A 27,898-nucleotide genomic window follows, 5' to 3' on the forward strand; every position below is an offset into this window, starting at 1 on the left:
ATCCTCCAATAATCTCAAGTTTTAGCTTAGGAAAAGATTTGCTTGCTATTATATTTATTTTTCAGGGTGATTTATTTATATTGGAAGTATATATAGACCATAGGTTTGCTATTCTGCTTTTCCCTCTTCTACAGCAGAAACAGCAGCTCTCATTTAGGAATCCTATTCATGAGCTATCTTTCTTCTTTTTCATTGGTGAAATTACATTCAGGAACATTGATCAGCCACTGTACATTCTATATAAGTATAGATGGAAAAATGTCACATTCACTAGAACTGCGTTCTTTACCTCAATTTGAATCTCAAGAAATTATTTCTGCTACTTACCTATTATGCATTTTATTAAACCAATATCCACTAATGAATTTCTACCATAACAGCAGATGGCTTTCCTGGCAGAAAGGAAGCTTTGCAAGAAGTAATTTCCTCTTCTGTTTGTCCCACCTAGTTTCAATCTACCTCTTACAATAGTTTTTAGAAAAACTCAATAAATGGTGTGATTATAATTCTTTATCATTTAATTGATAAGATTATTTCTGTAATTCCAGGTAATTGTAATTCAGATAATTGTAGTTTAAAATAATCTTAGGTCTCCAGCTCCCGACATGGGCTGACATCCCAGGCCAGCCTTGTCCCACCCTTGTCCCTAGGGAGGTGCCTGATCTCTGGGGCTGGGGCTGCCCCCTGACTGCCCTGCTCCTTGGCTGGGGTGATGGGACAGGATGGGCTGCCTGGTCCTGCCACACCACTCTGGGGAGCCCCTGCCACTCCTAGTCCCCAGGGAGACCCTATCCCCCACAGCACCCTGATATGATGATAACAACATCAGCATTTGTCATTGTTTCAGTATATGTCCATCTTTCATCTGATGTCCTTGAAGTTATGCTCAAAATGGGAGTCTCCAGGAACACTCTCTTTTGGAAAGCCCATATCATCACCCATATTTGGAAAGCAGCTCCAGGCTGGAAGAATGTACCTGCAGCAAGCACACGATGAAGTGCTGTGGCAGAAGAGAAGGTATATGAGCATCTAACTTGTCTCAGCAGTCTATGCCTTCACAGAAATCATGGAAGGTACAGATAAAATAATGTTAAAATATTATCTAATGCAAAATGCAAATTTTGATAATCTGTTCTTAATCTCAACAGATGTTTTTTCTAAGAAACTCCAAGTGCTAGTCCACAAATTCCACAATCAACCTGTCCAAATATTTTTCTGTTCACACAGTTAGAAAGTTTTCTCAGAATATAACCTGTATGTCTTTTACTGTTTTTAAGCCAGATGCCCTTTATGCTACTTATAATTAGCTGTTTTTACAAGTACGGTGTTTCTACTGCTGGCAAACATTCATCTTGCTTTGATACAATACATCCAAAGTGACAAACAAAGCCCCCAAGTCCCATCCCAAAAGCCCATAAAATTGGCCAGTTATAAGTTAAAATACAATATGTAGGCATTGTACAGATATTGCTTTTCCATGTAGGCAATCAGACAGGAAGAAGCATGGGGAAGAAACCTAGGTAATTAAAATGGACAATTTTTTCTGATTCATCTTCTTGCTGGAAGACAGAATTTGCTTACCTTGATGGAGATCACATCAGTTCTCACACTTAAATATAAATCTAATTGAGAGAATCATTACACTACATACGAAGCTCTTAACCAGTTTCTCCATGCCTCTCGAGCTCCACTATTAAACTTGATTCTATGGCTATACCTAGATATATAATTCTTTTAAAGTGAGAAGGACAAACAGGTAGTGTAAAGTATCATGGAGGAAAAAATCTTATCGGTTGGGCCAGCATATGTTCCTAACATATTCTCTATTTTACTTTCCCTTTGAGGAGTTCTGTACATTTTAAGATGAGCTTCCTGGTTGGTTTGGAATCTTAATTGTCTCCTTTGTGTTCCTGCCAAAAGAACCATTTTCTTTGTCAAATTTCATACCCCTTCCTTACTCTTTTCACAACTTCAGTGTGATGAACATCACTAGCCCCACTAGAAAAGATGTAAACTTTCTCAACAGAAGGTTTTCAGTGGAGTGGAACATTTTAATTTTGATTTTGCAATCCATAGAACTTTGAATTTATCAAGAGAATTTACCATTCTCTTGCTTTTTAACTATGTTGATTTGTGCTTCAGCATCAATATTTCCTGTACATTATTACCTTTATTCTCATGATTCTTTTTTCTGTCTATGCTATGAATAAGGTCAAAGTGAGTCCTTTTATCCAGCATATAAACACCTATTAAAGTTTTCTAAATTATTATTTTTTTTAATTATTGCAGTCTTTCTCATGAATATTTCTTCCTGTTTAGATTGTTAGCAATCTGCCTTTAGCTCAGCTGATGCATGGTTGCACAATGTAGTATCTTTTCTCTCTCTTAATTGGATGGTCTATGAAACTAACCAGTAACATGCAAATTGCAAAGATATGAATTTTATGCAGAAGATACTCTGTGTGATATTAAGTCTTAGTGAATATTGCATGTATTCGTTCTACTGTTTCTGCTTGCAAGTAGAGCTCAAATATTCCACTCTATAGTAGGAAAGTTTCTGCACTCAGATTAAAACCCTTCAAAATTTTAATTAATGATTTTTCCTAATATTCATTAATTTCTTGCTATTAGACAAATTCTTACAGATCAAATCTACAAATGATGTAATTTTAAGCACATTTTTTACTCAACTAAAACAGTGTTTGTTTGTAGCAGCCAAAACCATGGCTCATATCTTTGGAAATTCTCATACTGGCGGAACAGTCAGATTCCTCAAGAACTTTGAAACAGTTACTTCTCTTTCTTGACTCTGATATTTCTGTTTAATCATTTCCTTGCCTCTCTGTAGTACCTCAGTAGGATGGCTTCTGCAGCAGTTGTCCAGTCTTCACAGGGAACGGCCATGAACCCCTCTTCCCACAGTTATTCTGACTTGTACTTGAATGGCAGAATGACAGAACTGTTTAGGTTGGAAGAGATGTCTTGAGATCTTCTAGTCCAATGCCCCACTGCTGAAGCAGGGTCACCTAGAGCGGGCTACCCAGGACCATATCCAGTTGGATTTGAATATCTCATGAATGGAGACTCCATGACCTCACTGGACAACCAGTTCCAGCATCTTTTACTGTGAACGTTTTACACTCTCACAATATTCTTTTTTTTTTTTTTCTTCTGTTCAGATGCATTTTCATGTTTTCTAATCTGTTGCTATTGCCTCTTGTCCTGTTACTGGGCAACACTGGCTCCCTCTTCTTCATTTCCATCAGGTGTTTGTACACACTGATAAGATCCCCCCAACCCTTCTCTTTTTCAGGTTGAACAGTCCCAGCTCTCTCAGTCTCTCCTCATATGAAGGATGCTTTAGTCCCTTAATCATCTTCATGGCCTTTTCCCAAGTTGCTGATTTTCTTGTCCACAGTTATAACCCCTGCCTGAAAAAGAACTTCCTATTTGCTTACTTTTTGGAATCAAAACTTAAACACACTTTTTTTTTCCCCTCTGCAGTTGGTTCCTTGCTTAATTTTTGGGTTTTTTTTAAGTTTGTAATAAAACCCTTGAAGCATGGACGACTATTTGCATGAAAGAATATTAACAGCAGTATAAGTAAAACAGTGTCCAGAGATACATAGTACTTAACCAGATACTGCCAGATTTTCATTTTTCAAGCTAAAAAGTAAAATTATATTTAATTTTCATTAATCATTTGATTACAACCTCTCTCTATCAAATGCCACATGCTATTTTCAATAGCAAATATTTGAAGTTTGTTAGATTGGCAATTTTATGAACTAGATGAGTTTAGGATGTTGTACAGCTAAACACACTCGTCAGGAAAAAGAGGAAAGAAAGCATTTTAAAAGCCTTGAACAGTGCTTTGTCTTTCCTGAAGCAGCCCGATCTTAATTAAACTCACTTAATTTAATTAAAACTATTATTTGAATGTGTTATCTTGCAATGGAGTAAAGAAGATGGAATGTACCTCCCTTTTTTCTCCTCTTCTTTTCTTCAGAATTAACTACTGTACTTGGGTTATGCTGATCAGATAACTGAGCACTGTGCCCAGTCAGGGTGAGATCAGCACTGTGGGATTCATTAGGGATGTACTGGATTTCTGCTGGAAAAGCTATAAATGCGTGCCTTGAAATAGAGTGGCATCCAGAATAAATGCTTGGCGCAGCTTGACTCACAGATTTTGAGAACCATGTGAGCTGTAAGTTGGTCATGTTCTGCTCAGACTGGCCTCTTGAGAACAGCCTGTTCTGGTCAGTGGGCTGCCCATCGCTATCAGTTAGCAATATTAAATAATGGGCTGATGCCAAGGTAGTATAATCAGACAAGAACAGCTGCAGGGCTCTGCTGGCAGTTTCTACGGATCATGCTTGTTTCTTCATCAGGTTTTGTGTATTAAGAATTGTGTTCAGGCAAGAGGTTAGCATAGGAAATTGCACATTGACGTATAAGTTTACTTGTCAGAGATGGGTGATTTTGCTCTGCCAAAACAGGAGCATGTGCAATAATCATTAGCATGAAATATCTATTCTCCAGCTAAGTAGGCTTCCTAAGACACATTCTGCTGGATGAAGGGTCACTACTGCAAACTCCATCTGAAATGCACTGACTTTGCTGCAGTAAGTCATTGTAACTGGAGATGTACATAAGTATCTGGTAACTGTCTCAGTGATTTCCTGGGGTCTTGGGAAAGACTTCAAGCAGTGAGATTTCAATGCCCTTTTTGAGAAGGGGGAAGAGAAGGAAAACTGGCACATGCTACACAGACTTTTAGGAACTCTGCTTCCTACAGCACTTTGTGTGATATCAGTTCTAACTGGAAATTAATAAATAAAGTTACTTATTATTTGATAGCTTTACAGTTTGTGCCAGCATGGGCTGAGTGAAAAAACCCTTAACTCTACTCCCTAGATAGTTTCTGTTTCTTTATCCCTTACTCTTGAATTCCTTTAAAGGTACAAAATTTCCTTCCAAAAGTGTTTCTTCTCTGTGTTGTGCAATTCTTCAGCTGCATGCACTGACCAGGTACAGTTTGGACTAAGAAAATCTCAATAACTGCAATTGTTCCAAGCTACGGATTTTTGTGAAACTTAAAAGAGACATAAATATGCATTTATATTTAAAATCCATCACGGCTTTTGTATCAGCATCACTCTCAGTTAGTTACTGCTTCCCTTCTACTCTACTAGCTGCTTAGAATTTCTTCACAGCTTTCTTGTGATGGCTCCACTGGAAAGGTTCAGAACCTGTCATTGCCTGTTCACAGTGCAACAGGGGTTAAAGAAACTATTTAGCATTTACATTGCTTTATTCAAAATTGTGATGCTGGCTTACAGCTTCTGCTGAAAAAAAAAAAAAAATTCCCAGGAAAAATCAAGTCCTGGCAGCAATAATTACCTGTCAGAAATTGGCATTTGGCATTGAAAACTGTTTGGGGAAAATTGGTTCTCAGACTAGAATTGACACAATCTTCCTTCTTCTGAAGGTTATCCTGATTAACTTAATTGGGGGTAGACACATGAACTGTAATTTGCTTTCTCTCTCACACCAATAGAAATGTACTCGCAGTCAGACACAAATTCACCTTTGATGAATTATGAACCATTTAGAATGAAACTTGTCTAACAAGTGAAAATAAACTGAGGGGAAAAACATCTGTAATGGATTTTTGTCTATTAATAACAACAAAGCAAGATCTTACTCAATAATTTGGAAAACACTTAGGTCTCTTGAAACAGGAGATTGCTTAATTGAGTCAACACATTTATCTCACTTTCTAAGAACCCCAGTGGAGAATATTTACATCAAAGAAGATCCAAAAACTGTTTGTGTGTTTTTCAAATGGTTATTACAAGGTAATCCACAAAGGGTCCTCTAGACCTTAAAGACTCCTTTTTCTCAGACAGATTGAAAGGATGACATCACATCCAATCCTGTTTGTACAAACTATGGAGAACTGGGAATTTGCTTCTCCTAGATGACTGATGATTCTTAGGCATCAGATTTTAAGTCACAAGTAGTAAGAGTTTCTGTAGATATTGCCCAATATACCTAGACAGCCACTTCCAGAGTTATTTTTAGAAAGAATTTTACAAATTACAACTTCTGTCTTGGTTGCTGTTACTTTATTGAGCAGTTATCTTATTGTTCCTCTTGCATGGACAGCAATGGATTGCTATCCTGTTAGTAACAAAATTTCATAATAAATGCAGGACTGACAAATCCACCCAGTTCTCTCCACAGCTTTCCAATATACCACATTTATGAACTCTTTTAGCATTCTTGCTCTTTTTCACACACTCCTTTATTTCCAGATATTTCTTATGGGCTGAGGTAATGAAAAGTAAACAAAAAATTCTATATGAAATGTCACTAGTATAGGATAACTGATTCTTGTATTTTAATGCGTCTTCAAAATAGTTGTTTTTTTCTTTTCCTGATGGCACCATGAGTTGATAATTTGCTTCTCATTCAATATACACCTCAGATAATTTCCTGCAGCTTTGCTTCTTAAATAGGTGAACACACTCTACATTCTTTCCCTTCCATATCTGCAATTACCTCAGTGAAAATAATTTTGTCACTTTCAGGCTCTCTAATTTGTCAAGATTGTCTGATATTCTTAGAACATCTTTGCAGTCTTTCACATTTTTATGCTTTTTGCATATTTTGTAAATATATTTCCCAGTTCTTCCTCCAAACCATTACTAAAAATAGTGGCCTTGGGCCCTGGCAGAAGTCGAGTTCTGGATAGATTCCTGGAGAATTCCACTTTGATAAGCCCCTAATTTGATAGTCAAATACCAATAACACTTTTAAGAGTAATCTTCCAACCAGTTGTATTCCCATTAATGGTAATAACACCTAAACCAAAATTTCTCATCTTGATTAGAAAAATATGATATGAGACTACCATGTACCAAAAGCCCTGCTTAAGTGTTTACTGCTTCTCCCCACACATTAGGCCATTTATCCTGTCAAGGAAGGAATTTAGATTCATTTGATATGACAAACCCATGTTAGCTTTTTTATATTACCTTATTATCTTGTAGATATCTGCTTTTAAATATTTGTTCAGAAATATTTCAGTGGACCAAAGTTAGGTTGACTGATCTATAATTCCCTGAGATCTCCTTTTCCCTTTTAAAAGATACATTCTACATTTATCCTGCTCCTTTGGGGCCTTATTGGTATTCCATGAATTTTCAGATATAATTGATTATGGCTCAGAAATTGCTTTGGCTTGTTCTAAGATGGATTTCATCAGGCCTTGCTACCTTGAACACATCTATCTTATTTGAATGTTATTTAACTTGTCCTTCTCTTCTTCTAGCTTGAATGTCTGCCCCTTCATTAAAATTAATTTTTAAAATTCTGGTCACAGTTAACCTTTCTAGTGAAAACTGAAGCAAAAAAACTCATCTTCAGCCTTCTCCGTGACATTTGCTCTCCTTTTCCTGCTGGGTAATCATCCTAGAAGTCCCTTTTTCATATGCTTCAGACTTATTTCTAAAATCTTAGCTTGCTGATTTTGCATTCCCACTTTCTTCTGCTTTAATTTGATCTTTATTTTGGTTTTATTTTCAGGTTCTCCCAGAGATCATATTTTTATGTTCCTACAGAGTATTTCTGAGCAAACACATGAACCAACTTTTTGTATTATTATTGTTGTTGTTGTTGATGATGATGATGATTATTATTATATCTTTAAGTAAGTATTTTCCAGTGAAGACACAGAACCCTTCCGTAGCAAAATTTAGGTTACAGACAACAAAGAAAGAGAGTTATTTGTCATTGACTCTCTAAAAGCATTCCATCTGCCTCAGGGTTGAAAATCAGTAGTCTAAAATTATTGTGTATATTTACCCCCAGTTCTTTTGACTATCAGTTCCAGTGACACCTGAGTATATATAGCTATATCTTTCTGTTGTAACTTCCAATACCAGGAAAATTCCTGTTCGATGTTCACTATCCCAGTGTATTACAGTGCAGTTCAAGCCAGTATAAGAGTGGATTAAACTTGCTATAGTCCTCGGGCTGCACATTTTTCTCCACTGGCAAAGGCTTCTAGTATTTTCATCTCTGTCTTTGGGTACTGTCATGATGAATTCTTTCACTTTACTTTTCAAAATGCTATTACTTGCTATAAGTTAGTATAAGAGATCCTGGTTAGCATTCAGACTCCTTCCTTCCTTCAGTTTTTCTTAAAGAGAAGATTAAAGCATTTTCCAGAGATATTCTACAAAAAGACAATTTGATTGTTATACTTCAGTGGAAGTTCAGAAGATCAATACACATTCCTCTCATTGATAAGGTCTACTCAGAACAGATCTTTGCAGAAAATAATTAATGTTTTGTTTGGGGTTTGACCACCTGTCTAGATTTCCAAGCCAGCAGAAGAATTTCTCCTCACAGACTCAGCTCTTATGTTCTGACTGAGGATCTGAGAGTATCTGGAGAAGATCAAGGCCTATTCAACACCCTTTCATTCTCCATTAAAAGGACCACACTTGGCGCTAGGAGACCTCAAAGATGGAAAATGGAGGCAACACATCATGAGAGTTGTACTCCCAGGAGTGAAAGAAATCCATTTTACTCAGGGGAATCTTACAGGAGCCCTTCTCACGGAGATCCTCGCCATCTACCTGGATATAGCAGCAAAAGAGCCCTTTTGACAAAGGATACTTGCCTCATGAAATGCTAGGAAGAGTGACTCATTACTGTACGAATACCTTTAATGCTGGCCAAAATGCATAAAATAAATGGCTATGCATTATATGCTGATCCTTGGAAACAATCAAGTGAAATTCTGAAATGCAGCAGGAAAGTTGACAAAATAGCTAGTGTTCTTGGGCAGTAAGATTTCCTAAGTATGCTATTTATCAAGTAACTCAAGGCATCAAAGAAGAAAGATTATGTCAATTCCCAGGAAACTGTGCCTAAGCAAAAATGCAAATATAACATAGACCTTCACGACTAACAGAGACACACACCTTCACTTTGAAAACATTTAGAAGTCCACCAGGAATGGGAAAAAAAGTGAAGGTTTTGGGTGATATTATACAGTGGCTCACAAGTAAGCTTCTTGTATTGCAAAGAGGTGACTGATTTCAGGAGAGAACAAGAATATAAATTGTTTTGTTCTCTCGATTGATTCAACTGTTCTTGAACACCCCCCCCCCCCCTTGCTTTTTAAATTTGCGTTATTGTAGGCATGAATTTGATCTTTCCAGTTTACCTGCATCCGTACACACTATTATCAACTGATAATAAGTAACAACTCATAAAAACTCGTATGTTATTTCTACAGTTTCTACAGTTTGGTTGGGATAGGTACAGTACAAAGAAGATACCATAGGTCTTGCCCCAGTTACAGGATGGTGCTAGACTCCAGTGATTCAGACTGACAACATAAGTGATCCTCTGCATCCACTCAGAATCCGTCAACATCCCATGCACAGAAATAAGGATTGCAAAAACATGCCTCCAAGGAGACTCTGATTAATCTTTACTTAATTGAGATAATATAAGACTGACTGATTTTGGAAACTTGTTGCAAACTTCCTTGGAGAGACAGCAAAAATTATTGTCTTCATGGAGGAACAGGAAGGAAAGTTTTAAGAATTATATGTTTAGGACTCAGAGGGGCTGTTTCCAAATGTATTGCTGAAAAGAGTGAGCACAAACTGAGAGAAATATAACTTTGGTTAGTAGCAGACTGAAAAAAGCACATCAGTTGCAATTACATAGGAACAGATCCACCTCATTGTGTTAAGTTTAAGGCTACAGTCAGTTTGCACATATTCTAATTTGGATATTTTGCTTTTTAAAATTTATTCTGTGATGATTGATAATTACAGCTCTGGTACATGGAATGGCAGCTGGAAATTCTTCTCAGGCTCATTGACTCTAAAAGGTAGTTTTCTCCAGCTGCATATTAACATATGATCTGTCATTAAATTATACCAAAAAGGATAAACACTGATCAAAAACATCTGCCGACACTTAAAAAGTCCTATCTTTCCAACTTCATTTAGTATTCAGTGTAATAACAGTAATCAAAATGAATTTATGTGGGATTCATCATCTTCTATATAGGTGCTGCATTGTAATTTAGTGTTAATTAATGGACATGTTGTTAAAGAAATTCCATATTGCACTGATATTCTATATGCAAGACACAGCCATGAGACATTTGGTCTTTTGAGCTGGATACTTATTACAGGAACTATTGTAATGTAAATAAATTCTTTTGGGGCCATAAAAAACCTGAGTGTGTGAATATGAATAACAGATGATTCAACTACCAGTACATTCGGGATACAGCTAAAGAATATGAATACACTGCTTGGTTAACTCAGATTAGTTTTACCTAAAGAACACAAAAACTGGTGAATTCAGGACCAATGTAAGTGAATCAGGACAGCCGATAAGAGAAAATGGAAAAGATCCTAGGAGGATTATGGAAAGGTCCTCAGCCTTATGACATAGCTTATAGTGTTCATTTTTGAACTAAAATTAAAGGCTTGGCCTTCAAAGAAAGAAAAATGCCTGAGATACTGCACACTGTCATGTTCCACTACAGTGCCTTGGGCACAACGGTACATGTCTGAGGTGTTCGGAGCTTCCAAAGTTCAAATGAGACTAATTTAATCGTTGTACCAGACTGCATTTGTTTTACTCGGTTTTATGCAAGTGTCCACCTGGCTTTGGATAGCTGCTGGGAACTGTGAGGATTGTTTTTAGATGAGAGAGAGAACGTGTAGGTAGGATTAAGCCACAGGGTAATTGGAGGAGATGAAATACTGTAGGGTACTCCTTAGGTGGAGTGGCCCAACATGCTGCAAACCCAACGGCTGCACGTATCTGCAGGCTAAACCCGAGGCACAATTTTCATGTAGCCAGTAGGAATTTACTTCTCCCACATACAGGGGTTTGTGTAACATTAATTAAAGCCTCATGCTATACTATCTTTCTTTTTCCTCTTTTTATCTTCATTAAATTTGTGCTGTTTCTTTTACGAGTTCGATGTTTCCAAATGCACGTAATTATAATACACATGGGGATGGAGTTTGTGCCTTTCCTTGCTGCCTCTGAAAAATCTCTGTCTGCAAACGACTGTCAGATGCATAGACATATGTCTAGCAGAGACCCGAGCCTGACATAAGAAACTGATTCTCAATCAATGTAGAATACATAAGAGGTCTCCAGCCAGGTTGGGACTCAGCAGTTAGCTTTCCAAAACTGTGCTGGATTATTAAGTAACACTGTGTTGGGTTTGCGTGGCAAGGTTTTGGTAGCGGGGGGGCTACAGGGGTGGCTGCTGTGAGAAGCTGCTAGAAGCTCCCCCTGTGTCTGACAGAGCCAATGCCAGCCGGCTCCAAGACGGATCCGCCGCTGGCCAAGGCCAAGCCAATCAGCACCTCTGTGATAACATATTTAAGAAGAAGAAAAACACTTAGAGAGAGAGAGCTTTTGCAGCGAGAGAGAGGAGTGAGAAGATGTAAGAAACTCTGCAGACACCAAGGTCAGTGCAGAAGGAGGGGGAGGAGGAGCTCCAGGCGCCGGAGCAGAGATCCCCCTGCAGCCCGTGGGGAAGACCATGGTGAGGCAGGCTGTCCCCCTGCAGCCCATGGAGGAAGGATGAGGGGGTGTAGCGATTCCACCTGCAGCCCGTGGAGGACCCCACGCCGGAGCAGGTGGAGGCACCTGAAGGAGGCTGCGGCCCATGGGAAGCCCACGCTGGAGCAAGTTCCTGGCTGGACCGGTGGACCCGTGAAGAGGGGAGCCCACGCCAGGGCAGGTTTGCTGGCAGGACTTGTGACCCCGTGGGGGACCCACGCTGGAGCAGTTTGCTCCTGAAGGTCTGCACCCCGTGAGAGGGACTCCATGCTGGAGCAGGGGAACGATGAGAGGAGTCCTCCCCCTGAGGATGAAGAAGCGGCAGAAACACCGTGAGATGAACTGACCGTAACCCCCACTCCCCGTCCCCCTGTGCCGCTGAGGGGGGGAAGGTTGAAGCCGGGAGTGAAGTTGAGCCTGGGAAGATGGGAGGGGCGGGGGGAAGTGTTTTAAGAGTTGATTTTATTTTCTCATTCCTCTACTCTGTTTTGCCTAGTAATAAATCAGATGAATTCCCTCTCTAAGTTCAGTCTGTTTTGCTCGTGACAACAATTAGTGAGTGATCTCTCCCTGTCCTTATCTCGACCTACAAGCATTTCGTTATGCCTTTTCTCCCCTGTTTAGTGAATGAGGGGAGTGAGAGAGCGGCTCTGGTGGGCACCTGGCCCCCAGCCAGGCTCAACCCACCACAAACACAAAGGACACAATTTTCACAATCTAATGGAAATTTTCTTTCTGCTTAGTTCCTCAAGCATCTTAGATAATGTCTCCATTGTGATTTAGACTAAATCCTATTTGTCCACCTACTCCCTCCTTTACTGAGCAAATAAGACTTTATTAACTTTTCAACTCTAAGTCAGTACTTACCAAGTATTCCTGCTTTATTCACCCACTACTCAGTGAGACATAATCGATGATGTATTTGCAGATTATAAATACATAATAAACTGAGTACTTTTTTGTCCTTTCCAACAAATTTATAGCAATCTGTATGAAAAAAACACTTATGGTCAGCCATTTTCAAACCATTAGCGCAGGCAGAAAGATTAGATAGTACAACATTAATTTAATTCAAAATCCAAGATATATTCTGATTTAGTCATTAGCTGAATTGGAGTTCTTTGGTTTACGATATCCATCCAGTCTCTAATCTGACTTACATCCCCTTACTCCCCTGAGATCTGTGTACTGAGTAAAACAGTTGTCGTTATTCCTGGGGAATAACAAAAAACCTCCCTGGCTTTATCCAATTATATTAAATCTTTGTTTCAGATAACTTTAGCATATACATCCAAATAAAAGTCTACAACTGCATGTGTTCTGTATGGCTCTGTAAGCTGCTATAGTATGGCCCACAGAGAGATGCTGTGGAGCTCAGCTGGAGGTCACGTTGTCTGGCCAAGTGCCTTTCCTGAACGCTTTTCTCCCCGCAGACTTACTCCACCACCCGTGATTGTGCTCTTAAAGAACTATAAAAGCAACAGGCCAGAGGAGTAGGCCCACACAATCAGAATTATCTACTCAGGTAATTATGATACAAATTGCTTGAACGGGGCTAAACAAGTTTATCTTTCAAAACAATTTTGATAGGTAAAAAAGAATTTGAGCAGACTTTTTTGGCAGACAAACTATATAATCTTACTGTAACATTCTGTGTTTTTGTCAGTTAACTGGAAAATTCTCAGCAACATTTTTTTACTTTTTTTTTTTTCAATAAAAAATGAAGTTTAACCTGAAGGGAAAAATACAACAGTATGGAAACTAGAAAACACTTGGCTATGTCTAACTACTCAAAAATTAATAATTTTTTTATTCTTTCCAGAATCTAAGGAAATTGATAAACTTCAAACTAAAAACTTGATTCGAGGAAGTAGAACAGATTCTATAATGTAGGAGTCAACTGTTTTGTGAGAGGTGCTTCAATGGAGTATGGCAGGAGAAACATAACTCGGTGTGAGAGCTGCTCTGTCACTTTTGCGGATCCCAGGGCAAGTGGGGTTTATTAGCACAAAGATTAGTGTTGTGTTCTTCAACGGGTTAGGTCTTACAGTGTGTTGGAAGGGATTTTTTTTTTATGATTTAGCAATTGGCTGGATGCTGGGTTAGTTGCTAATCCTGCATACAGGGACTGTGGGCCAAGCTTGGATTGAGGAATAGGGACGGGGAGACTAAAATGCTGGACTTGCAAAAAGTAGTAGAAATCATTACAGGCAGGCTTTTGAGCTGCTGTAGAAACTTGCAGACTGCAGTTTTTTCTTTTGATAGTAAAAGCATTTATACTAGATCTAAATTTCGCCTGAAGTATTTGCACATCATCCTGGGCACATTGTCCATATACATTCATGAAAAGGCAATGTACCTTCTGCTTCTTTATCTCTTTACTTATCTCTTCTGCTTCTGGAAAATTAGATTTTAGTTTCCTGACAGGTAAAAAACACATATTGCAAACAGGGTGCATTTTTAGCTTTGTCTGTCTTTGGCTGAAGTTGCTGACAGGTACTTTTGGGACATATATACTGCTCTCTAGAAGCTCTAATTTCAGCATAACTGACTGGACAATTAAACTACTGTGAGTTTCCTACATGTGAAATTTTCAGTCTATGTGGCTGGTCTACAAATGACTTGCTCCTTTGTTGTCATACACTGTGCTTGTGTGAAAGATTGTTTTACTAGACCTCAAAACTGTCACCAAGGAGCAGTGTTTAAAAACACCAATATTATATCAGAGGAAGCAGCTGTTTGTATTAGCCACCGTATAGGAGCTAAGAGCTTTGGGTTGTCATATGGCTAATTTATGAGTTCCACTGTATAAAATACACAACTCATAGTGTCTTCTGGTGTACGCCAGTAAATATAATGGCTCTGTAACGTACGTGGTGCTTGTAAGGAGATTTCAAAAGTGTTGTGGTTCAGTGAGCTGCTGACCAGATGTATTATTGTCATTACCTTTGGCATAATGTTATAACATGGCAGATCTAATTTCTTTGTCTTACAAATATCATAGTTCTTTATAGCTTGGGAACTGCTTTGACATTGGAGTGGGGGAATGATATCAACAGGAGGAAGTACCTCCTTTCTTTTTGCAGATTCCAGCTTTTGCAATGATTATGCACAGCTCTATTTCACCTTCTTTTCTTCTAGCTAATTACCAGTCTGACCTCCCCTCAGAACCTTGCTGGTTTTGTCCACTGAGAGCCAGTGTCTTTGTTATTATAATCTAGTATGTTTGTGGCTGAAATAAATAAGAGAGTCATTCATTGATGCACATAAGCATTAAAAATGCTAAAACAATTGTTTTAAAATTTAAAGGAGTAATGATTCACTGAGATGCATTATTAATAAGCATAAATTATTGAGTTGGCTCAGTAGTGCAGCTACAGTTTAGAGATGGACTCATGGTCCCTGGAGGGGCCGTGGTCCCGTGTAGAAGTGTGCTCTGCCAGCTGGCAAAGCAGTGATATTGTGTCAGCTGTGAGAGCAGAGTTACCTGTGCCAGGTTGTAGGAGAGTGAGCAGGAGGCAGTGGACTGTGCGTGCTTGTGAACACATGATGTACATGGAGAGTAAAACATGAAAACATGAAATAAAGATTATCCTTATTTTTGAGAAATTGGAAGACAACCCAGTGACAGTAACTCCTTTTTTAATGGAAATGGAATGGACATAAAACAATCTTTTCCATGTCTGTGCCTCTGTCTTTGCTCTGTCTTTTCCCCTCCTTCCTTCTAAACAGTTTTGTGTTACCTACTTACCCAACTACCCTCATTTCGTCAATGAAATTAGGCACACTGAGAAATGCTTTTTCTTGTACTTCTACATTGTTCTATGCATTAAGCTAGTCTAAATTGTGCATGCCTCAGGCAATTTCTCCTAAGAAACGGTTTAAACTCTAACGATGAAATTCTGCTCTGAATGAAGTCAATGGGATTGCTTGTTCTAATCCTGATGAAGTTGATACTTTACCAAGAGTTATTTCCTTTCAGTAGCAAAAAGTGTTGAAAAGGAATTCACAAACCATGATTCAGGAGATGAATGTGCCTGATTTAAATGTCATATTTAGATATAATCTCTATAGAAACACTGGAAGTTATGCTCAGCTAAGGATGGGATGGTCATTTACAATTTAAAGTCATACCTTACAAATATTAGATACATAATATTAGTACAAAGATTATCACGCATTTTAGACCAAAGCTACCTACTTATTTCCCACACAAAAGTGGAGTCCCTTTGCTTTTAAAGAGAACCAGTAGTGATAGGATGAGGAGTAATGGTTTTAAACTGGAAGAGGGTAGATTTAGATTAGATATTAGGAAGAAATTCTTTACTGTGAGGGTGGTGAGGCACTGGCCCAGAGAAGTTGTGGATGGCCCTTCCCCAGAAGTGCTCAAGGCCAGGTTGGATGGGGCTTTGGTCAACCTGGTCTAGTGAAGGGTGTCCCTACCCATGGCAGGGGGGTTGGAACTAGATGGTCTTTGAGGTTCCTTCCAACCCAAACTATTTTATGATTCTACAAAGAAACCCTCCAGAAATGCAAAATTATGTAACAGAAAATGTAGTTTTCTTCATGCACCCAGAATGACTTCCACAAGGTACACTGTTCTCTGAATGCATGGTATTCTTCATTTTGCCCAGTTGTCAGACACAGCATTTAACAGCCAGTCCCTGGAATAAAGAAAACTGACCTTTGTACATGTTACCGGTTCCAGTGACCTCTCTGGAACTGCTGTTATGGTCATGCACAGCTTTACAAGTGTTAATGAAAGAAATCCAGTCTGGCGAGCAGAATCCCATTCTCATTTGCAAACAACGTAAAGTTAAATTCCACTAGCTACTAATTAATCATTCTAAGTTTACATTGATGCAACTGAATTTGGCCTAAAAATGCGCACCAAGTTTGTTGTAGTAAAACAGACAGATGCTTTGGTTTCTCCTTTGAAAGGTTGCCTAAGAAGCTGGAATAGTTTTGATGATGGAAAGATTATTGTGATGATGCATTTTGCTGAATCTCCTACACATTAAAGAAGACTATGAGGTGCAATGGACTATAAATCCCTTCTTTGTATCGCTTAGCTATGCATCTAGTTGTATTGAAAACAGCAAATATTGATTATAGGTTAAAGGCAATTAAAATAATGGACCTGTAGCTGGCAGAAACTGCCAAAGGGTTCTTGGCACTGACAGCATTTACCACATAAGCAATGACTGTCAAATTTAATGAGCAAACATATTTTCCAGGAATAAGCATTTAATATTCACTCAACTCTATTTTACAGAACATAGTTTTTATTAAATTTGTGAGCCGACTATTTTTTAAAGGGGCAAAAGAAAGGATAACAAGGGCTCTAATTACAGATGAAAGTGATTCAATGTAAAGCAATCACATAGCCACCAGATTACAGTGTAGCGTGAGAGAAGAGAGGCTGTTTTAGGCTACTTGTAACGGAAAGTCCTTGCTTTCTGCAGAAGTCTCAGGATGTCAGTGTACACAGCCAAAGCAGCTTTTTTATTTTTGTTGTGTCTGTACTTAGGCTAGCCCTATCAAACTTGAGCCAAGGCTTTTAGCTGAGCTTGCTGCCAGCACAGCTAATTGCACAGTTAAAAGTGCCTTTGTCACAAGCCTTTGGGTGGCACATGGCTGAACCGCCTTGGCATAAGCTAGAAAGAAAGTTTTGGTTCCAAGAACCACATTTTTTTCCTGCTTTTCCTCTGATGCAAGAGTGAACCCTCTGCCAGAGCCACGTGTTACTCTGCCTGCATTCCCAGGTGCCAATGAGGCCACGCTGCCTGTGCTAGCTAAAAAGTAAAACCAAGTCTTGCGTCATTTCTTAGTCTTCCTCCACCTACAGTCAAGGTATGTGGGGCAGAGGAACTTACTCTGCCCTCAGTGACTCTGTTTCATCCTGAGTTGCTGCCAGACTATTGCCAGTCAAGAGGGAGAAGGAAAAGAACAAACTGTACATTGCTGCACCTCCTGCACATTGTTGCAAGCTCACACAATGGGCCACCACCAGATCTTTGCAGAGCTGGCCTCCTTAAATGATGACCTGCTGTTACAGCTCTAAAGTAAGTTCAAAGAGAGATAAGCAGATATTCACACAGTCTTGATTTTGCACTTTTGAAGATATTAATGTCATAGGGAAAAGAGAAAGAACAGGGTTTTTTGGAAAGCACTTCACTGTCACAGAGGGAGAAGAAAAGTAGAGGGAGTGACTATGAAAAATGCACTCTTTGGGAGGCATGTTTAAATGCATGTTGTCTCAATCAATTCTCTTTTGAGTGAGGTAGAGGGGCATAAAGTCTTGGCCATTTTCCCTGTATTTTGGTAGTGCATGAATGGCATCAGTTTCAGCAATTGTTGGAGCCCTGCTGAATATAGCCCCAAGGTTTTACAGCTTCCATTCAAGTACCCCAGAGGATGCATTTTTATGAAGTTTCACAAGGATGCCATCTTCTTACAGCTCTTATATCTCTGTTTTCTTGCAAGACCAGTAACTCACATCCAGATTCCTCAAGCTGCAGTGCTTCCTCAAATGAAGGTGGTCAACACACGCATCCTTCCTGCTTGTTTATCCTCCTGCAGAATTCGGTTTCTTCATCCCTTCTTGAATGTCTGTAATGTATCTACTCAGAATAGTGCCTGCTCTGAGAAAACATTAAATGATACTGTTTTCAATGTGCTGTTGATGTTATGAATGTCACAATAATTGTGTTACCATAGGTCTCCGAACTAGCTGCTGAGATTAGAAGTAGTAACAAATGAGTTCATGCCTTACTCCATAACTGACCAGGCCAAGCTACATGGCTTTCTGTGCAAAAGCACCCTATGTCTTTGGGGACAAAAAATTGAGACTTTTTACTAAATCAGGCAGAAAAAGTGTTACCATTCACTATTCATTATTGCTTCATTTATTTATGTGAGAAACAATAAAAGTGAGTTGAGCTCTGCAGAAGCCAGCAAAATTAAAATAAGATTACTGTCTAAAAGGGACAGAAAGATGGAGGTAGTTCATTTTGAATTCTTAGCCATAAATGATGATTAGAAGTTTGTCTAAGGCAGCATCATGGAAAACTATTTAAACAATCATCCTCGAGGTTTATTTGCATGCAAAAATATTCTAAGTATAAGGAGTATATGTAATAATAAAATGCCTTCTCAAAGTGAAAGATGTCCTGAAACATGATCTGTTAATAAAGTGAACAGATGATTATTTCCATTTAGTTTGAGAATATGGAAATACCTTTCACATAAAATAAAAAGTTCTATTCTAAACACTATTGTCTCATATAACAGTAGCATCCTTGAATTACACTCTAAACAACAAGTTTGAATGGAACAAATGAATCCTGGGTAAAACTCCACTGACCTCAATAGCTTTACACTAGGGAGAAATTTTGACTGATATGTTTATGAGATATATGCTATACAGATATCAAAACATGAATGAGAGACTAATCTTTTTTATAATGCTGTGATGAAATGTAAAAAGAATCTTGTAATGAACCTTACCATAACATATACGGTATTATTAATAAAATATTGTTCATCTGTAGTTTTCTTTACTGTGCTAGTTAGACTTTCTTTAAACAATAATTTTATGCATCTATGAAATGCAAATTATTGAATTACAAGATGCCTTGTGAGCATTACAGCTGACAGGTAAATAAGAGCAAAGAAAAGCTAAGCATACCAAATCAGATGACTTGTAATTCAATTATAAATGCCTCCAGAAACCATATAGTCACAATATAATAAAAGATGGATTTTATTTCAAGTAAAAATACATTTGGTTCTCTAAGATATGGAGACAAGAATTGGAATAATGTACTTTACATTTTATGCTGTCTTATGAAATGTGAGCAGTTGTGCTAGACCAGAGCAGAGAATAGCTGACTTCTTACACCTGTAAGCTCAAGTTCAAGCAGCTACTTACAAATGGCTGTGATTTAAGCACTTGGTCAAAATAACTTCTCTAACTGCACTCTCGCCAATCTTTGTTGCATTATCACAGGTGTTTGTATGTGGTGTTATCCTAAAGCCACAAAAGCTTCTAGTTTTATTTGATTGCCTAACAATCTTAGCCTTCATCTGAAACAGCAAAGGAAGCTACTGGCCTGCATGCCTTAATAGAAAAGTTCAGCCAATTAAGATGAATGTCTGGCTGTATATTTTTTTAATCTACTCAGTAATTTATTTATTTTTTAAGCCTGACACCTGATTTTTGGAATAGTGAAATAAGATCTTGATATACTATACCAGACACTATTGGAAATGATGTTGATCAGTCATTGAGTGACACTTTCCAATCAACTCACTGCGTTTAAAAGGGGACTAAGGTTTTTAACCTTAACTCATGCCATTCTACAAAAAGAAAACTTTCCCTGTCAAAAGCCTACCAATGATAACAAGAAAGAACTGAAAGTTCAGTCATGCACAGGCCCTATCATGAACAGTATGAAACAGGACGAAGGTAGAAAGAGGTTTATATGGACCAAATTTCATCAGTGTGCATTACTCGCTAGTCCGCTGTAATGTGATCCACTTTTCTTCCCACAACTCTTTTTGCATCAATAATTCCATGAGAAAAATCAAGTTTTATTTATTTAATTGATTGATTGATTGATTTTTATTAAGTGAGACTGCCTAATGAAGAACCAATTCATCTGCAAGGTTCTGTGGTCTAATCACTTGTTACAGACACAGACCCGAAGAAAACCAGTGCAGAGACAGAAGATCAAATCACGCCCCCTACTCCTCCTTCCATTCTGATCCTGACCCTACAGTAGCAAGGGCCATAAAGTATTCCCGAAAGACAAGACCTACTGGGAACAGCAGCCTTGAGCTGGTGCCTTTGCTGTCACAGGACTTCTGCAGCCACCTGACAGTGCAGAAGCCCTGGTTGAAAGCCATTTGTGTCAATACCATCTTGTGGCTGATGTGGGTATAGAGAGATGCTGCCATTGCCACCTGCCTGCAGTTCTAACATGGGCTCCTGGCAATGCTGTGGCTGGGAAATGTGTGATTTGGAGGTGGATGAGAATAGATATGAAACTGTTAAATCACTGATAGCACTCTGATAAGTCCAAGTCTATTAAGTAACCTGTGGAGAAGTTGGAGGGACGCTCAAATATTGTTAGGAGTGAAGGACTTGAAGGAGTATCAGAGGGCAGTTTTTAACACAGAGTCATTGTTAAGTATCACTGCAACAGCTTTGTAAATTGTCTGTTAATAAAAGGCTTTTTAAGAGTTATCTCCTTCAAAACAACCAACATTTAGTTTCTGTTTCCTTCTTTTCTTAAAGTTGCACCAACTTGAAGAAGGATGTAAGTGGAAAGTGGGAAATTCTTTACATGTTAACTCATCAGTGAAATGCAATATTTTAGGGTCTTCCCCAAAAATAATTTAAGTCCTGCGTAGTTTTGTTTGAAGTTTTTTCTGAAGTTGGTTTGTCTGAAGGAGTCTGTTCATTGAAGCAGATCATTTCAGTGGCCAAATTACAACAGGCAGGTGTGTCCAAAGCATGACTATATTGTTAGGCAGACCTCCAAAGCCTTTGTTTTTGATGGCTGGACTTGTAACCTGCCTGCAATAAAATGAATGGCATTTTTGCAATTTACTGTCTGTGAGAGCTTGGTCAGGGTCCAAATTTCCAGCAGAACTTTATGATTCTGAGCAAAACAGCATGCCAAGAGGTCTGAGGGTATCTTGACCGGATTTTCCCCAGTACTTTCAGTTTGGGCAGTGAATTTTCTCTCCATAGAGGGCAATCTCATAAAGTCCCAAGAGTATTTTGAAAAAATGTTACAAAAGTAAGACGTGTGTATTGGGGAGGAAAAGGAATATTCTGCTTGTGTAACATTTCTGTGATTCCAAAGACATTACCAGAGGTCGTTCAACTTTCCTAGCATTTCTGTTACAATCAGATAGTGCTGAATTAGATGAAAGATGTTTAGCAACAAATTCATATCAAGATTCTTATTTATTTTGACAGTCTGAAGAAACCTCTCCCAGACTATCATTTGCAAGAACCAAAACTACTGAAATCATATGCAGGTGAGTCCTGCATATGATGACAGGATTTACTCTCTGCTCTGACACTATATGAAGGGGATTAGGGTGATATTGCTGCTACAGCTAGAATTTCTAAAATGTCATTTTATCACAAAGGAAGCTTTGTTCATGTACTGCAACACTTCCAGGAGAGGAAAGTCCTCTCTCCTATCTCTATTTCAAACTGTATGGAAGGAGAGTACCACTCCCCACCAGTATCACAAGTTTCTGGTTTCTATGTATTCCTGTACTAACAGTGAAAACAGGAAGAAAATTGTCATTTCACTGGTAATTTTAGTGGTTATTTGATTTGGCAATTAGTCCTTATCTACTTACAGGCCAGATGTGGATTTCACCTGTGTAATTTTATTGCACTGTCACTGCTAAACTAAACAAATTTCCTTCAGATATACATTGGTAGAAATCAAATGTGAAACATGATTACTTGTAGAGGCGTACCATGTTATATTCATTCATGTTACACTTCAGAAGAATTATATTACTGCTTAACTGTGCTCAAGGGGGCAAAATTCAGTTGTAAAGAGATTGGATTAACAGACTACTCTGATTCCACCTATCTTTAAAGTTTATGAATCTAGGAATGGATGGGCACAGACTGATTAGAGCCCTTCTTAATATTCACAACACAACATTAGATATTACAGCAACCAAATCTCTGTTAAACCTTGTAGTATATTGTTTTATAACCACATTCTAAACCCTTCGCATCTTTTGTGTTAACTGGGAGAAGATAATTTAGAAGTGTCAGCAATAAACTTTCTCCTCATCTTTGTTTTATGGCACTGGGTATGTGGTGTTTAGAAGCATGCAATGCATGTGTGTCAGGCATTAAAATATAGTAACATAAAATGGGTTTATACTACTGGGAACATGTGTTCTTCACTGACATCATCTCCAATACTGGATGATAATAGCTAGGGGAGAAAAATGCCCTTTGTCCCAGAAATGGTGCTGGTTTCAAGCTAATGTAAGCATTTGAAATGGTAAGCTAGAGTTACAGAGCTTGTACAGATGTACTGTACAACCATCTGGTAGAATCTTCTGTTGCAGGCCTGGCCTCAAATGAGGTTACCCAGGGCCCTGTATATAAGTATGTTCAGTAAATTATTCACTTAAAACTATTTACTGAGCTCCAAAAGGCTAATTTTCACAAGCCGCGAGGGCTCTGAAAAACATAAATCTATTCTTTCTGTGAGACATGTCTCCCAGAGTACATCCCCAACACAATGCAATTTGCTTTCCTATGTAAGGAAAGTGACTGAAACAGGCCACAATATGAATTTACATTGCACAAACTATACCATCCTATATTCATTCCCATGTGGCTGCTCTTGGCAAGAGCAAGGTGGCTTACTCCATTCCAGAGCTTACGCTGGTGTTTCCAGGGTTAATCTAGCTAATTCTCAAGTTGTAGGTCAAAAATGTGCCCACAGACAGTTAGTGTGTTGTGGATAATGTACCATCTCATTCACAGCCATCTTGTGATACAGGCAACTCCTGTACGAGCGTTTGGTCTTCTCAGGAGGAACCTTGACTTTATGGACTGTTGTCCTATACAGATTGCTTTGATTCTTCTCTGACCTGGAAGGTGTCCGGGAACTTCCTGTCCTTTGTTTTTACTGTGGTACCTACTCATCAGGCTTTCAACATTTTGAGGGGCATTCCACCATGCTGCTTGGGGTATACTCCCCTTAAGCTCTTAAGGAATTGGAAAGCCTGAGGTTGGTAACACCATTCATCTAAAACATTAATCTAAACCATAAATGCCTACACAATCACAGATACATCATCAGTAAAAAAAGCAGAATAGAAGAAAACTTTCAACACTCTCTTCTAATCCAGGAGCCAAATGGGTCCACAATGCCTTCACAAGTGTCCTTCACCTATGAACTATAACAGTATAAAACAAACCATTTATTTACAGGATTATTAGAAAAGGAATAAGGGCTCCTGCCTTCTTCCATTTTCCAGCAGAATTATAAGCTTGTTTTCTGATGACTCACCCATCATCTTTCATTTCCTTTTATCGATATTAAACTGAATTATTTGGGTCAGAAAAGCCAGGCAATTTTTAAGTTCTCAGTGTTCTTCACAAAGAGAGAGATAAACACATATGTCTGTATATGTATATATATGTATGTATACATATGTATGTATATGTGTGTATACATATATGTTGCTTCACAGTTTTTTTTTCAGGGAGACTCTGTGATTTTAGAAAGAAGCAACAACATCAAAATAAAAGCAAGATGTAACAGGCTGCCCAGGCAAGTGGTAGAGTCACCACCCCTGGAAGTATTTAAAAGATGTATAGATGTAGTGCTCAAAGACATGGTTTAGTAGTGTACTTGGTAGTGTTAGGTTTATGGTTGTACTCGATGATCTTAAAGGTCTTTTTCAACCTAAACAATTCTATGATTCTATGATTTATAGAGGATTCGTCTACTATTGAGAAGGAATAATCCTCACCATCTCAAGCTTCCAAAAATTCACTAGCAGGCAGGCATAGTCGCCCTTTTCCTAACGCACAGTTGCTCTGCACACCTGTTACAATATGGCTGGCTTTCCAGGGAAATGTGAGGGAATTAGTACTCAAAAATCTACCCACTCCTCCAAGAGTAAGAAGCAGGATATAAAAATGTTAGGTCTTATGAGGAAATGCCAAACTTATGAAGTTCAAGCAAATATTAACCACAATGCATTCCTGCCATCTGTATGGTAAAAATCTTTGTATATTAATGTAAACAAACATTTTTTCACAACATCTGTACTATGACCTCTGTAGTATTTTCAAGGAAAAAAAAACCCTATTTTTTTCTCCTTGATATTTTGTAGCAATACATTTTTTGCATATTGAAAATACCTCCAGTGTGTAAGATGGGTTATTTTTGTTAGTAAAAGACCCTCAGAGAAGAAATCAATACACTGAGCTCATAATCTAAAGTGTTAATGATATTTAACACACTAAGTAGTAACAGATGCCCCTTACAGAACTAATTGCTCACATTAGTCATTAACTTTGTTGTTTTGATTTGCCACATAAAGAGCTGGTTAGCAGTGAAGGCAGGTAAAATCGAGGAGAAGATAAGGTTGAGTTTGTGAAGAAGGATCTTATGTGGCTCCAGAACCCCTGAAACAATCCCAGGCTTTTTTCTCTTGCCCAGCATATGGATTTTTCCCTTAATCCCCAGCTCCTTGTTCAGTTAAATCCAGGCCATTTTTCCAATTTCTCATCTAATAGGTCTTTCTCCTGTATCTCTGGCTTCTCATGTCCCACTTGTATTCTTGGAACTGGAGCTTCTTCACCCAACTCTGTTATCTCTTTGTCCAGTTTCAATACACACCATGGCTCCTGCTTTTACTGTCTTTTTTTTTTTTTTTCCAGTGAGTCTCAGTTACCTCTGGAAAGCCTCAGTCTTTATTCAGTCTCCAAGACTGCCTGCTTATCTTCCCTTAGGCTTCTTGCTCTGCACCAGAACCATGAGTGTCACTCTCCTTCCCACTGTGTGGGAGCTGGGTACCCAGAGGACCTGGGTGCAAGGTCCCAGGGGCAGGAGAAGGAAGGTGCATTAGTATGGTTCATCTGGTGAGGAGCTGGGGAAGTCTTTGTGCATTTTTACTAGCAGCAGATTTGGCCCTCAGTATTAGGCTAACATGCATAGTAACTTTATTTCACCTGGCAAAACAACATCTGAAGGACTAATTGTGTTATTTTATCTTTGACAAAATTTGTCCCTGTAAGTGTTATTTGTGAAAACCATAAATGTGCAGTGTTTCTCTCACGTACTCCAGGAGCTTGGATATTTTGGAGTTCTGTTGTTCTAAAAACACCCGTAGGGACCATGAATACGCTGTGCCCTTTCAGAGCAGGTTGCTGTGTCTGCATGAGCTTGTGGAAATGCCAACATTAACATCTCTATACATCAGAGTTTGTCCATTTGGAAGATCAACATAATAAATAATACCTCCCAGGTGGGTAGTGAGACTGAGTTCACACTTGTAAAATGAATTATGCTAAAAAATAATAAAAATAACTGCAAAAGCAAACCAAATTCTATATAATTAATTTCCTCTATGACATCTCTGCATTTTAGAAATAAATCACCATTATTATCTGGGTTTTTTTGTTACATAAAAACTTAGACACAGGGAAGATATATGACATGTCATAAACCTAGTAGTAAAATCAAGAATTGATCTCTTAGACCAAAGTCCAGCTCACAAACTAGTCAAAATATTGTTCTTACATCTTTTACAGTTTTTATACCAGCAATCTTCATAATTAAAGCAGAATCGCAGCCAACACAATAGCTGCTGAGCTCCTGCTGTCTCTGTTGGGGTGGTGGTAGTGCTGGAGAGGTAAATATGTTAATTATATCAACACCTAATGCTCATTCCATTTTAAATTTCCAGTGCAGTCATACCCTTATGAATTTGAAAGTGGAATCCAAATCCAATCTGACTTTATCAAAAATAGTGGCAAACTGTCTAAAGGCTTTAAGGAGAAAGATAAACTTTTTCTTGGGTGTTTTTTGTTTGTTTGTTCTGTTTTTTGGGTTTTTTTTTTTCCCCTGAAAAAATCTTAAGGGAAAAATCAACATTGTCTTATTCTATCTCTGAAAGAAGGTTTAAAAAAATCACTATCGCGCAGCATTTCCACATAAACAAACAGATGAATTCTGATTTCTCACCATGTTTTCATGTTGATGCTATTCTTTACCTCTGAACTGTTCTTAGCACTTCTAAGGTGGATTCACCCATGTTAGATACCATTATACAAGTAATTATCATGACTTAAAATTTATTACTTGCTTTTCCTTCTATGCATATATATTAAATGGAACAGTTTCAGCATAAACTGGTGAGAATGTCTGATGTTTCCAAGAGAGAAGATTGCATATTTTTAAGTATTCATATAATACATATATATCTTCACATATATAGTTATCTTTATTACCATTGTATTAAAATGTTGATGAGTGTTAAGAATGTTAAGAACATTCAGAATAGTAAAAGAATTTTTGTACCAGAGAAAGTAGGAACCACATATTAGCAGACTACGGTATGACAAAAGTTTCCTTATAGTAACCCAAGAATTCATATAACACTAATGTGAAGAAAAGTGAGAGAATTTTAAATCCTCATTTCATCGTAATTGTATTTCAGTGTTGTGCTGGATGAAATTGTAAAGAATTATTCAAAAGAAAACTGAAGAATGATTTTGGAGGATGAGATTTGGGAGTATGAAGATACTTACTCTGATTCAGGATTGGTAACACTTGATATGGTGTGGTGTAATTCCCTTTCATGTCTCACCGCAGTAGTCAATGAAGTAATGAGGAGCAGTTCCTTCTTCAGGATTTCATTCTCCTACTTGTCAGAGAAAGATTTTCCTGCAAGCGTTTACTGTTCTTTAGCTCATTTAATCAATCTAAAAACATTTTAGAGCATTTTATTTTTCTTGAATATAAAACATTACCCTTGCATATCAGATTTCTGCTATTTAAAAAAAAAAAAAAAACACCAAACTTCACCATAAGTTGAACAATCTGCAAACAGCAAAAAAATAAAGAACTTGATATGTTGTTTTGGTGGCAAATTTATGAGAAGCACAGTGGGAATTAGTGAGTAAAATGTCAAATATAGTATTTTTCAGCTTAACATTGATCAGAGCCACATTTCCTAAATATTATCTTTTCTCATGAGCTTCCAGGTTTCTCTCTGAATGTGATGGAAATGAGATCAAACCCAGCAGAGAGATTGTGTGGTGTTTGCCTTTTAGTGGAAATGGTACTAACCCAGAATGCTTGCAATAAGCCCGTGATTGCTTCTTTTAATGCTGAGTGGGTTGTGTCTGTGGTACATGCAAAGTGATGTAAATCAAATACACCTATCAAAAGATAAGATCTTGTCACAATTTTAAAGACAGAATGATAATGCCTTATTGGCATTACAGAGACATGGTGGGATAGCTCCTATGACTGGAGTGTTGGGACGGAAGGGTACAGGCTCTTTAGGAAGGACAGGCAGGGCAGTGGAGGAGGGGGTGTCGCCCTCTATGTCAATGACCAGCTGGAATGCATGGAGCTCCACCTGGGGATGGATGAGGAGCTGACTGAGAGCTTATGGGTCAGGATTAAAGGGAGGGCTGGAGCAAGGGACATCATAATGGGGGTCTGCTACAAGCCACCTGACC

The sequence above is a fragment of the Grus americana genome, chromosome 2 (assembly GCF_028858705.1).
Source record: "Grus americana isolate bGruAme1 chromosome 2, bGruAme1.mat, whole genome shotgun sequence".
NCBI classification, from domain to species: domain Eukaryota; kingdom Metazoa; phylum Chordata; class Aves; order Gruiformes; family Gruidae; genus Grus; species Grus americana.